The following is a 13,921-nucleotide window of genomic DNA, read 5'->3' as shown; positions in this document are numbered from 1 at the left end:
TCTCGGGCGGGTAAGGCCGCAACCCCTTCCAACCGACCACGACACGGTGAAAAGCGCAACCGTCTGGTAATCGGCAGTCAGCGCTCATGCATCCACTCGGTCTAGACGTTGGAGCAACCTCCTGGTACCATAAGGGTTTAGGGACTTTCACCCAGGGATATCTATCGCACCCCATGTAGAACAGTATTTCCGGTATCCAATCCTGCCAACCGCGATGCGTCTGTGGAGGCTATGGCCCTGATGTCGCTAGGGCGTACAGTCACAATATCACACAATGTAAATGCATGAATCACACTATCCAGTCATACAGCAATCCTGCGCGTATCGTGCGCTCATGTAGGGCAACACCCCCTGTACGGGGCCCCTAAACAATCTGCCCAAAGGCATATGCTATGATCGGTCATTTCTCATATCAAGCATACGTATGATGCATATGATCATGAATCATGAAATTAAACATGCTATATAGGATGGATGATGTACATAACGAAGGTGGGCCTAGACGGCCTACACATAACACGCACGAGCCTAACAATGGGCCTTAGGGAATGTCATAATGCGGACATTTAACCACACTATACTTGCAATGTGGACGTCAAACCACCATTGCTCCCAAGGCACGACTGTCATAAATCATGTCGGGATTACACATTGCAATGGACCTTTGGTACATCCATTGGGCCCTTAAATACATCAAATTAGCCAAGTCATATGGGCCTTATATTCATTAAGTGGGCCACACCAATGGGCCTTATGTACATTGCAATGGGCTATAACCCGGGGGCTTCAGAACCTATCAAATAGGCCTAAGCTTATGGGCCTTACACGTGTCAAATGGGCCTCAACAGTTGGGCTCCATATGTACATCAAATGGGTCTACTCACCTGGGCCTTATATGTATCAAATGGGCCTCACCAATTGGGCCCCATGTGCACATCAAGTGGGCCTCAACTCATTGGCCCCATTACATCCAATGGGCCTCGACCCATGGGCCCCTAATACATTGAATGGGCCTCGACCCATGGGCCTTTTATATACATCAAAGTGGGCCTCAACCAGGGGTCACAAGTACTGAGGTGGGCCTTAATCACGGGCCTCAACATTAGTAAAAAATAAAAATATATACATATAATATAGTATATAATATGTATATAGTATATAATATATATACATAATACATGTATATAATATTATATGAACTATAATATTATATATATATATATATATATATATATATATATATCTATATATATACACACACACACATCACAGTGGGCCCACACACTCATCACAGTGGGCCCACACACATCAAAGTGGCTCCACGTCCACCGTCCAGGCGGACGGTGGGAATGAAACACATACATCAATGTGGGCTCCATGTGGGGCCCACCATAGTGTTTATATCCCATCCGGACCGTTGATAAGGTCCAGCAGACCTAGATGAATGGTGAAAATAATTTTCACCCTGATCCAAAACTTCTGTGGGCCCAAAAAGGGTTTCAAAGGTAAATGTTCAATTCCACTGTTTCACACGATGTGGCCCACCTGAGTCTTGGAGCAGGCTGATTTTTGAGATGGGCCCACTTCAGAGAGTGGGCCACCTGATGAACGGCCTAGATGACATATAAACATCAATGTGGGGCCCACGGCTGCAGCCGTGGGTGGCTGTACGGCGGCCAGGCCGTCCGCCCGCTGCCAGCAGCTGCGGCTGCTGATCTTTTTTTTTTTTTTTTTTTCGTTTTTTCCATAGATTTTGCAGGTGGGGTCCACATCCAGTGAATCCGCTCCGTCCATTGTTCTTCTATGGCTCACTACGAGCAAAACAAGTCCAATATTGGACATGTTCCAACGTACAACCCATCAGGGAAGGTTTCAATGGTGAAAACCACCTTTTGGTATGGTATGGCCCGCCTGAGGGTCTGATGGATCCCACCTCCTGGCTCAACGCTTAAAATCGTCTTAGGAAAGGAATGAACGGCACGGATTTAATACATACATCAAGGTGGGGCCTACATGAGTGGACCACTCCAAGGCCTAAAAAAATAATATATTTATGTTTTCCCATTTAAACGTCCAGCGTCCAGGGACGCTGGACGGTCTTACCATTTGAGGTGGGCCTGTTCAGGTGGGCCACCACTGATGAGTGGCATGGGCACTATACTTATAAGGTGGGCCCCACTCAAATAAAATACTTACTACATGGTGGGGTCCATTCAAGCAGGCCATACGACCTTATAAAAATAAAATAAAATAAAAATAAAACAAAAAGGGAGAGATATAGAGAGTGAGACCGTGTGATGGAGGGACCCCGGCACTATGGGCCCTCCCTTGCACTAAATCATACATCAAGTGGGTCCCATCTTATGTGGCCCATTAAAATTAAATCCAACGGTGGAGATCCCTTCTCCACCAAATTAAACGGTCTAGATGACCCTAAATATACAAGAAAATAAACATCATGATGGGGTCCATGGAGAATGGCCCCATCATGGAATGATCATGATGATCCAAGTGGGCCATCGGCCACATCTTAGGGTCCAAAGTGAGATCCAAACCATTGATCGGTTGGCCTCACTTGGCCCATCTTAAAAATATGAAAATCTACCCTATCAAGGCACCCACCACTTGATCTTCTTGCTCCCTAGGCCTCCTTAGCTCCTTGTACTACCCTTTGATGGTGGAAGATGGGAAATGGATGGTTGAGATGAGAGATGAAGGGGTGGGAAAGGTGGACCTCACAAAGGAAGTTTTCTCACCATGGGAGGACCATACGTATGGGACTTGCTATGGGAGAGTTTGAATGAGAGAGAGACTTGTAAGGGAGAGAGAGAGAGGGAGTGAGATAGGGTGATGGAGTGATGGGGGATGGTTTGGGTTGAAAATGGTAAAAAGAGGTATGGTTGTTGTTGAAATTTGGAAAAGAGGAGTGGTGAGGTGGAAAGAAGGGTGGACTTTTGTAAAAGGTGGTGATGGGTTGATGTACTTGAGGTATGGGGTGCTTTGATGGTTGATTGATGGGACTAATAGTAGAGATTCCCTCGAAATCCGCAACGCGCGGTGTTTCTTCGGAATAAACGCTGATCGGCATCTTCTTGCCTGGGTATCGGTTCAGTGCGCAAGTCACGGCGTTGGAACCGCGGCGACGACGCGGTCACTATGATATATCTTTCAGACCAAGCCGACGTCGGTGCGCGGGACCTGGCTTAGGATCGTGCGCAAATACCGAATACGGTGCGAAGGTTGCCGGAATTTGACCGGAAGGACCGCGGAAGCTAACGGAACAGTACGGATTAGGACACGGGTCTTACAGCTCTCCCCTCCTAATAGAAATTTCGTCCTCGAAATTTACACAATCACCGCAACTAGGCAGAACTCAAGAGGGAGAAGAAACATCACATCACTATATAAAATCAGAGATAACATACAACATGCAACACAATCAATCATCAAAAAGATGGGGATAACGCTCTCGAATCTCAGCCTCACGCTCCCAAGAAGCCTCCTCAACAGAATGGTGACCCCACTGAACCTTCACCAACGGAATGACCTTGGTCCGGAGGACCTGCTCCTTCCGATCAAGGATGCGGACTGACTGCTCAATATAGGAAGCGTCCTCACGAACCTCTAACAGCTGCCAATCGATAACAGGAACAATGTCTGACCCACACTTCCTCAACATGGAGACATGAAAAACGTTGTGGACGCCAGACAACTGAGATGGCAAGGCAAGCCGGTAGGCCACGGCGCCAACGCGCCCAGTGATCTCAAAAGGTCCTATGAATCTCGGGGCAAGCTTGCCCTTCGCTCCAAATCGAACTACGCCCTTCATGGGCGAGACCTTGAGATACACATGGTCCCCTACATCAAACTCCAAGGGACGACGCCGACGATCAGCAAAACTCTTCTGCCGGCTCTGAGCTGTGCGCATCCTCTGCCTGATAATATCAATAGCCTCTGACGTCTCCTGCACAAGCTCGGGACCTAAGAGACGACGCTCTCCAACCTCGGTCCAACAACTCGGTGATCTGCATGGTCTGCCATATAGTGCCTCGAAAGGAGCCATGCCGATGGTCGCCTGATAGCTGTTATTGTATGAGAACTCAGCCAATCGCAGATGCTCATCCCAGCTACCCCCGAAATCAATCGCGCAGGCCCGAAGCATATCCTCAAGGATCTGGTTGACCCTCTCGGTCTGGCCATCGGTCTGCGGATGGTACGCGGTGCTGAGCTGCAAATCAGAACCCATCGCTCTCTGGAAGCTCCCCCAAAACTGAGACGTGAACCTCGGGTCTCGGTCAGAAACGATCGAGACTGGAACGCCATGCAGTCTCACAATATCCTCAATGAATAATCTCGCAAGCCGGTCCAAAGGCCAAGTCGCACGTATCGCAATAAAATGTGCCGACTTCGTCAGTCGATCAACGACAACCCAGATGGCGTCATGACCGCCGAGTCCTCGGCAAGCCCATAATAAAATCTGCCGACACGTGCTCCCACTTCCACATCGGGACACTCACGGCTGCAATAGACCAGGGGTCTCGATGATCGGCCTTGACACGCCGGCACGTGTCACACTCGGCCACAAAGCTCGATCCGGCGCTTCATCCCCGCCCAAAATACTGTCGCCTCATGTCATGGTACATCTTCGTCGAGCCAGGATGGATAGAAAACCGCGATCGATGTGCCTCGGTCATAAGATCTCGGCGTAGCTCAGGAATATCCGGGACACATAATCGGCCTCTGAAGCGAAGTCCACCATCTGTACCAATCTGCCAATCTGTCTGACTCTCAGATGCTGCCTCTGCTCGGTAATCCTGTAACGACTCGTCTGCCTGCTGAGCCTCGATCACCCTTGCGACAAGAGAGGGTTGAATCGACAGGCTCGATAACTGCACAATAGAAGACTGCAAGCCAAACTCAAAGTCGTACTCTGCTATATCCTCGAGCATCCGCCACTCCTGAATCATCATATGCGCCACCAGGCCTCGTGGCTGACGGCTGAGGGCATCCGCCACCACGTTCACCTTACCCGGGTGGTACTAGAGATTGAAATCATAGTCCTTCAGGAGCTTCATCCAGCGCCTCTGCCTCATATTCAACTCAGACTGCGAGAAGAGGTACTTCAAGCTCTTGTGGTCAGAAAAGAGCTCGAACCTAACCCCATAGAGATAGTGTCTCCACACTTTCAGTGCGAAGACAACTGCAGCCAACTCTAAATCATGCGTGGGATAGTTCAGCTCGTGGACCTTGAGCTGACGAGACGCGAAGGCTACAGGCCTGCCGTACTGCATCAGGACAGCACCCAAACCAATATGCGAGGCATCAGTGAATACAATAAATCCGTCACTCCCAGAGGGAAGAGTGAGGACAGGAGCGGACGTCAGACGGTCCTTTAACTCCATAAATGCTCGCTCACAGGCGTCACTCCAAATAAACTCTGCGCCCTTCCGGGTCAACCTGGTCAACGGGGCTGCAATACGAGAGAAGCCCTCAATGAAACGCCGATAGTAGCCCGCTAAACCAAGGAAACTACGGATCTCGGACGCAGTCGTGGGCTGGCCCCACTGATGCACTGCCTCAACCTTCGAGGGGTCCAGCTGCGACACCCTCCCTCGTCACCACGTGACCGAGGAACTTCACCTCCTCTGCCAAAACTCGCACTTCTCCTGCTTACAACCGGTGTGCGCGGAGGGTCTGCAATGTAACCTCCAAATGCTACTCATGCTCCTCATGGGTCCTTGAATAAATCAGGATGTTGTCGATGAACACCACAACAAACTGATCGAGATACGGACGGAAGACCTCGTTCATCAACTGCATGAAGACCACAGGTGCATTGGTCAGTCCGAAGGACATGACCTGAAACTCAAAATGACCATAACTCGTCCTGAATGCTGTCTTTGGAATGTCCTCCTCTCGGACCCGAATCTGATGATAACCGGAACGCAAGTCAATCTTCGAAAAGAACTGTGCACCCTGCAGCTGATCAAACAAATCATCAATCCTCGGGAGCGGGTACTTGTTCTTGATCGTGACCTTGTTGAGCTCGCGGTAATCTACGCAGAGCCTCAACGAGCCATCCTTCTTCTTCACGAAGAGTACCGGCGCTCCCCACGGTGAACTGCTCGGACGGATAAAGCCTAACTCGCGCAACTCGTCCAACTGCTTCTGCAGTTCCCGCAACTCCAAAGGTGTCATACAATACGGGACCTTCGAAATAGGCGCGGTTCCGGGCACTAGGTCAATCTGAAACTCGATGAGTTGGCCAGGCGGTAATCCCGGAATCTCCTGAAACACATCGGGAAAATCGCAAACCACAGGTAACTGGTCGACGCTCACCGCTAAAGGCTCCTCTATGGCACAAGACATCAAACAAGACAACGGCTCTCCTCTGGGCTCAGCAATGAACTAGAACTGCGGCAAGCCAGGTATACAAAACGTGACTGTCCTCGCGGAACAATCCAATATGGCGTGGTACTCGGCAAGCCAATCCATGCCCAGGATGACATCGAACTCGGACATAGGCAAAACAAACAGGTCGGCAGGCAAAAACATATCCCCAACCAAAACGGGGCAAGATAAGCAAAATCGGCCCAACACTGCAGTCTTCCCCAAGGGAGTCGATACTGTCAACCCCTCACGAGCAGACTCCAATGGCAAACCAGTCAATCAGTAAAAACTCTCGGCCATAAAAGAATGCGATGCACCAGAATCAAACAACACACGTGCAATGCATGCGGATACTGGAAGTATAACCTCAACGACTCCTCCAGATGACTGAGGATCCTGCTGGGCCGCATAGAATCTAGCCTGAGCCGACTGGGGAGTGCCTGTTCCCTCTGAGCGTGCCTTTGCGATGCTGCTGTCTGGCGTGGGCTTCCTGCTGCGCCTCGGAGGGGTGCCGATCTTCGAGGTGGTCTCGGTGGTGGAGGCTGCTGTCGCTGTGGTCGCTGCTGTTGTTGTGGGGGTCTCTGCTGCGGCTATGGTGGAGGCCGCTGTGGACCTCTCTGCTGCTGGGGCGAGGACACTCCCACATACGGTGTCTGTCGCACCGCACCTAAAACAAGTGCGTGAACTGTCTCGGAGGTGGTCTTTGGAGGTCTTTGGGAGTCTTCTTGGTGCTCGAAAGGCGGGCGACTGTGCGCCTCTGCGGTGGTCGACCTGCTGGGTATCACTGGAAGGAGCACTGCCTCTTCCGGTCCTCTCCTCGACCACGATCGACCGAGAACCGTCCCACTCGGCCTCAAAATCTGGGCCTTCCGCACCACTTCCTCGAAGGTAGGAGCTCATGCCCAATAACACGGCCTCGAAGACCGTAACGTAAGCCGCCTCGAATCGGCGGGCTCTCCGCTCCTCATCATCCACTAAATATGGTGCAAATCTGGACAGTGCTACAAAACGAGCGGCATACTGAGCCACTGTCATATCGCCCTGCACCAAGGCCTCAAACTCCAACGCTCGCTGACGTCGGATGTGATCGGGAAAATACTGTCGGTCAAACCGATCCACAAAATCCTCCCAAGTCCAAACAAAATCAGTGCCCGCTGCTCGAGAGACTGACATCCACCAGTGCTCAGCCTCACCATGGAGAAGAAATACGGCTAATCGGACTCGCCGCTCGGTCGCGCATCCCATCGTCTCAAATATCTTTTCTACGTCGGCGCGCCATCTCTCGGCCACGGTCGGGTCGGCTCACCCTGGAAATGCGGGGAACGGCGTCGGAACTCTCGAAGGAGGGCACTCGAGCGCTCTGCTCTGCTGTCTTTGGAGAAAGCGGGGGTCTGCCACCTGAAGTGCGGTCGTCACGGACTGCGGCATCTGCTGTGGCGGGAAGCACTCACGGATACGGTCGGCTCTGCACTAGTCTGGTGGAGGAGGCTGCACCCATAGGTGGGCGGCATGAATCCACAGTAGATGGGTGGCATCCTCGGGTGGGCGGTAGGGATCTCGGGTGGTGGGGCGGGAATCGTAGGTGGTAGTGCGGGAGCGGCAGGTGGTGGAGCGGAGTCGATCGGGTCACTCTCTGCGCGCCATGTCCTACAGGAAAGAGCGAAGGTGCTATCAACTTTGAAAACTCTCGAAGGCACGCTCGTTAAAGGTCGGTAATAAAGGATCGCTAGGCTACTCGAACTTAGGACTTAAATCATTCATAGCAGACATGTAATGTTGTTTTTGGTTATTATCGATCAATGCTTCGATCAACGGTGTCACGTCCCAAACTCGGAAACCGGGCTCACAAAATTCCTGATCGCCGAATCCGGCGCCGACAGCCTCCGTAGTACCCCATTCTCGGCTCCCAGTGCCCATTCGCTAGGTTCCGATCCTGGGATGCTACGGGGAGAATTTTGAACATCAGTTTGATTCGTAATAAGCATAACCAAAGGCATAACCCACAAACAACAACCAAAAACTCCATCACATTTCCACCATGATAAAAACTTTCCAAGTACAATGAGCATAAGGGAAATACAATGAAGATAGACCAAAACTCCAAAAGAAGATCAGCCACGCGTCCAAGCCTCAGCGCTGCTGCGATCCAACGTCACCTGCACGCAACGGTCGTGCATAAGCTTATAGAAAGCTTAGAGGGTGGTGAAAGTGTATGCTCAAGGTGATAATGTAGTCATGCGGTATCAGAGTAATGCGGAACATGCTGATGAATGCTAAGAATCCCATTAGCCGTACCAAGGCCATGCGGTGCAAAGAATGATGTCGGCCATACCAAGGCCATGCAATGCAAAGTCAAGCATACAAATCCTCATCTAAGTCCACATGTCAATACGGCTCAAATCTGGAATATCACCGGGGTCTAGTACACTCCAAGCCAGATTGCCGCCCCATCGCGCGCAATAAGGTGAGTGGAAAAGACCTCACTATCCGCCTGCCAATATCGGGCTCGGCTCGTCAATAGCGGACCCATTCCTCGAGCTGGTCAGACTCAGCCTAGCATTGCCCCCTACTCTCGGGCGGGTAAGGCCGCACCCCCTTCCAACCGACCACGACACAGTGGAAAACGCAACCGTCTGGTAATCGGCACTCAGCGCTCATGCATCCACTCGGTCTAGACGTTGGAGCAACCTCCTGGTACCATAAGGGTTTAGGGACTTTCACCCAGGGATATCTATCGCACCCCATGTAGAACAGTATTTTCAGTATCCAATCCTGCTAACCACGATGCGTCTGTGGAGGCTACGGCCCTAATGTCGCTAGGGCGTACAGTAACCATATCACACAATGTAAATGCATGAATCACACTATCCAGTCGTACAGCAATCCTGTGCGTATCGTGCGCTCATGTAGGGCAACACCCCCTGTGCGGGAGCCCCTAAACAATCTGCCCAAAGGCATATGCTATGATCAGTCATTTCTCATATCAAGCATACGTATGATGCATATGATCATGAATCATGAAATTAAACATGCTATATAGGATGGATGATGTACATAACGAAGGTGGGCCTAGACGGCCTACACATAACACGCACGAGCCTAACAATGGGCCTTAGGGAATGTCATAATGCGGACATTTAACCACACTATACTTGCAATGTGGACGTCAAACCACCATTGCTCCCCAGGCATAGCCCTGACGTAAATCATGTCGGGATTACACATTGCAATGGACCTTTGGTACATCCATTGGGCCCTTAAATACATCAAATTAGCCAAGTCATATGGGCCTTATATTCATTAAGTGGGCCACACCAATGGGCCTTATGTACATTGCAATGGGCTATAACCCGGGGGCTTCAGAACCTATCAAATAGGCCTAAGCTTATGGGCCTTACACGTGTCAAATGGGCCTCAACAGTTGGGCTCCATATGTACATCAAATGGGTCTACTCACCTGGGCCTTATATGTATCAAATGGGCCTCACCAATTGGGCCCCATGTGCACATCAAGTGGGCCTCAACTCATTGGCCCCATTACATCCAATGGGCCTCGACCCATGGGCCCCTAATACATTGAATGGGCCTCGACCCATGGGCCTTTTATATACATCAAAGTGGGCCTCAACCAGGGGTCACAAGTACTGAGGTGGGCCTTAATCACGGGCCTCAACATTAGTAAAAAATAAAAATATATACATATAATATAGTATATAATATGTATATAGTATATAATATATATACATAATACATGTATATAATATTATATGAATATATATATATATATATATATATATATATATATATATATATCTATATATATACACACACACACATCACAGTGGGCCCACACACTCATCACAGTGGGCCCACACACATCAAAGTGGCTCCACGTCCACCGTCCAGGCGGACGGTGGGAATGAAACACATACATCAATGTGGGCTCCATGTGGGGCCCACCATAGTGTTTATATCCCATCCGAACCGTTGATAAGGTCCAGCAGACCTAGATGAAGGGGATAAAAATTTTCACCCTGATCCAAAACTTCTGTGGGCCCAAAAGGGTTTCAAAGGTAAATGTTCAATTCCACTGTTTCACACGATGTGGGCCACCTGAGTCGGATCGAGCTGATTTTTGAGATGGGCCCACTTCAGAGAGTGGGCCACTTGCTGACACTTTAGATGACATATAAACATCAATGTGGGGCCCACGGCCGTGGGTGGGTGGTCACGCGGGTGACCCGGGTTCGATCCCCGGCAGCGGCGTTTTTTTTTTTTTTTTTTTCGTTTTTCCATAGATTTTGCGGTGGGGTCCACATCCGGTGAATCCGCTCCGTCCATTGTTCTTCATGGCTCACTACGAGCAAAACAAGTCCAATATTGGACATGTTCCAACGTACAACGACATCGGGAAGGTTTCAATGGTGAAAACCACCTTTTGGTATGGTATGGCCCGCCTGAGGTCTGATGGATCCCACCTCCTGGCTCAACGCTTAAAATCGTCTTGGGAAAGGAATGAACGCGGTGTGGATTTAATACATACATCAAGGTGGGGCCTACATGAGTGGACCACTCCAAGGCTTGGAAAAGAAAAGATGATATTTATGTTTTCTTTCCAGCAACGTCCAGCGTCCCTGACGGTCTTACCATTTGAGGTGGGCCTGTTCAGGTGGGCCACCACTGATGAGTGGCATGGGCACTATACTTATAAGGTGGGCCCCACTCAAATAAAATACTTACTACATGGTGGGGTCCATTCAAGCAGGCCATACGACCTTATAAAAATAAAATAAAATAAAAATAAAACAAAAAGGGAGAGATATAGAGAGTGAGACCGTGTGATGGAGGGACCCCGGCACTATGGGCCCTCCCTTGCACTAAATCATACATCAAGTGGGTCCCATCTTATGTGGCCCATTAAAATTAAATCCAACGGTGGAGATCCCTTCTCCACAAAATTAAACGGTCTAGATGACCCTAAATATACAAGAAAATAAACATCATGATGGGGTCCATGGAGAATGGCCCCATCATGGAATGATCATGATGATCCAAGTGGGCCATCGGCCACATCTTAGGGTCCAAAGTGAGATCCAAACCATTGATCGGTTGGCCTCACTTGGCCCATCTTAAAAATATGAAAATCTACCCTATCAAGGCACCCACCACTTGATCTTCTTGCTCCCTAGGCCTCCTTAGCTCCTTGTACTACCCTTTGATGGTGGAAGATGGGAAATGGATGGTTGAGATGAGAGATGAAGGGGTGGGAAAGGTGGACCTCACAAAGGAAGTTTTCTCACCATGGGAGGACCATACGTATGGGACTTGCTATGGGAGAGTTTGAATGAGAGAGAGACTTGTAAGGGAGAGAGAGAGAGGGAGTGAGATAGGGTGATGGAGTGATGGGGGATGGTTTGGGTTGAAAATGGTAAAAAGAGGTATGGTTGTTGTTGAAATTTGGAAAAGAGGAGTGGTGAGGTGGAAAGAAGGGTGGACTTTTGTAAAAGGTGGTGATGGGTTGATGTACTTGAGGTATGGGGTGCTTTGATGGTTGATTGATGGGACTAATAGTAGAGATTCCCTCGAAATCCGCAACACGCGGTGTTTCTTCGGAATAAACGCTGATCGGCATCTTCTTGCCTGGGTATCGGTTCAGTGTGCAAGTCACGGCGTTGGAACCGCGGCGACGACGCGGTCACTATGATATATCTTTCAGACCAAGCCGACGTCGGTGCGCGGGACCTGGCTTAGGATCGTGCGCAAATACCGAATACGGTGCGAAGGTTGCCGGAATTTGACCGGAAGGACCGCGGAAGCTAACGGAACAGTACGGATTAGGACACGGGTCTTACAACCCTAGAATGGATCACTGTTTGGATGGTGATATGAGGAAGGTACTTTAGCTTCCCAATCCTGCTATATGAAAAGGACTAATAACAACTTGGTAATCATATCCATGCACCGCATTTGCATGTGCTTTGTAGATGTGGCGTACTTTGAGGTGGTGTCATGTGTAACGTAAGATGAAGACGCTGAGGGTGTACGCGTGAGGGCACGCATCATTTTGCATACATCTTTGCATTAACAAGAGTACTTAGGATTTCTTTAAATGTTCTGGTTTATCACTACTGCTTGATTGAACTGATAACATGTTAACCAGTGCCTTATTGTTCCACTGAGTTGATCACTCACTCCCACGTTCTGGGGCGGTGTTAAACACCCACCAGACTCTGTCTTAGATTCTGATGTTGCAGATGTGGATGCGACTTCTGAGGCAGAGCGGGAGATGGATGATGATGAGGCTACTTTCTCTTATATGCAGTTTTCAGACGGGTTCTAGCAAGCCTTGTTCTGATGCGCGGGACTCTGGGATTATTTTGGGAATTTAAATGATGAAACTTGATACTTATAATTTTGATAAGTAACACTTTCATACGACCTGGTTTGTATATGTACTTCAGGGATTTGCACTTGTACACATATTTTTCTATAAGTCTTCCGCTTACTTTATTCACTTATCCCTGAATTATATCTGTGTTTTGGCTTAATCTATTCCATGTTTTATGCACTAATACAGACAACATACATCCATCATTAAATATGTTGCATAAGTGATGTTTTGAAACTCGGGAGCTGAGTTATGCTCGACCCCCGAATTTCAGGGCGTTACACAAACCTAAACCTAATCCCGAACCTGAACCCGATTTCTTAAACCAAAACCTTAACCTATTCTCAATTCCCTAAACCTATAGATTATAACCTAAACCTAAACCTTACCCTAAACCTACACCTAAACCAATAACCTATAACCAATAACTTAAACCTAAACCTAAAACCTAAATGTATTCTCAAATCCCTAAACCTAAACCTACACCTAACCCTAATCTTAACTCCCTAACCTAAACCTAAAACTAAACTTTAAAACCCAAACCTAAACCTGATCTCGAACCCGAACCCGATTTCCTAAACCTAAACCTTAACCTATTCTCAATTCGCTAAACTAAGATCTTAAAACCTAAACCAAAACCTAAACCAAAACCTTAACCTAAACCTAAACCTAAACCTATAACCTATAACCTGAACCTAAATGTATTCTCGAATCCCTAAACCAAAACCTACACCTAATCCTAATCTCAACCGCCAAACCTAAACCTAAACCAAAACTTGAAAACCCAAACCTAACCCTGATCCCGAACCCGAACCCGATTTCCTAAACTTAAACCTTAACCTATTCTTAATTCCCTAAACCTATAGCTTATAACCTAAACCGAAACATAAACCTAAACCTTAACCTAAACCAAAACCTAAACCTATAACCTATAACCTAAACTTAAACCTAAAATCGAAATGTATTATCAAATCCCAAAACGTAAAGCTACACCTAATCCTAATCTCAACTCCCTAACATAAACGTAAACTTAAACTTGAAAACTAAAACCTAAATCCGATCCCGAACCCGAACCCGATTTCCTAAACCTAAACATTAACTTATTTTGAATTCCCTAAACCTATATCTTAAAACCTAAACCTA

The sequence above is a fragment of the Magnolia sinica genome, chromosome 14 (assembly GCF_029962835.1).
Source record: "Magnolia sinica isolate HGM2019 chromosome 14, MsV1, whole genome shotgun sequence".
NCBI classification, from domain to species: domain Eukaryota; kingdom Viridiplantae; phylum Streptophyta; class Magnoliopsida; order Magnoliales; family Magnoliaceae; genus Magnolia; species Magnolia sinica.
This window is presented reverse-complemented; position numbering follows the sequence as displayed.